A 1,052-nucleotide genomic window follows, 5' to 3' on the forward strand; every position below is an offset into this window, starting at 1 on the left:
GAAATCCGTCCGTTTTCGTCATTTGTTATCGAATCGACTTAAAGCCAGATCGTCACATTGGCTGCTCTTCTCTCTGAAACGGTTGTACTTATCGTCTGGAAAGCTTTGTCGCGTGCTGCGGTATGCGGAGACACTAAAAGCACCATTGTAGAACACAGATGAAGCTTCTAAGATGATGTAATAGCCAGTAAGAAGTAGTACAATTCAAGTTTTAGGTATCGATTATTGACTTTTTAGCTGGCTTTGGTGCCTTGAACATGAGCTAGGACCTTAAGATTCTGCATGAAAGGAGGACTAGCAGCCGAGCTGCAGGGGAGAATGTGAAAAGTGTTCATATGTAGTAAAAACCTGAGAAATCCGTCCGTTTTCGTCATTTGTTATCGAATCGACTTAAAGCCAGATCGTCACATTGGCCGCTCTTCTCTCTGAAACGGTTCTACTTATCGTCTGCAAAGCTATGTCACGTTCTGCGGTATGCGGAGACACTAAAAGCACCATAGTAGAACACAGATGAAGCTTCTAAGTTGATGTAATAGCCAGTAAGAAGTAGTACAATTCAAGTTTTAGGTACTGATTATTTACTTTTTAGCTGGCTTTGGTGCCTTGGACATGAGCTAGGACCTTAAGATTCTGCATGAAAGGAGGACTAGCAGCCGAGTTGCACGGGAGAATGTGAAAAGTGTTCATATGTAGTAAAAACCTGAGAAATCCGTCCGTTTTCGTCATTTGTTATCGAATCGACTTAAAGCCAGATCGTCACATTGGCCGCTCTTCTCTCTGAAACGGTTGTACTTATCGTCTGCAAAGCTATGTCGTGTGCTGCGGTATGCGGAGACAATAAAATCACCATAGTAGAACACAGATTAAGCTTCTAAGTCGATGTAATAGCCAGTAAGAAGTAGTACAATTCAAGTTTTAGGTATCGATTATTGACTTCTTAGATGGATTTGGTGCCTTGGACATGAGCTAGGATGTTACGATTCTGCATGAAAGGAGGACTAGCAGCCGAGTTGCACGGGACAATATGAAAAGTGTTCATATGTAGTAAAAAC

This window comes from Schistocerca gregaria, unplaced genomic scaffold, assembly GCF_023897955.1.
Source record: "Schistocerca gregaria isolate iqSchGreg1 unplaced genomic scaffold, iqSchGreg1.2 ptg000386l, whole genome shotgun sequence".
Taxonomy (NCBI): Eukaryota; Metazoa; Arthropoda; class Insecta; order Orthoptera; family Acrididae; genus Schistocerca; species Schistocerca gregaria.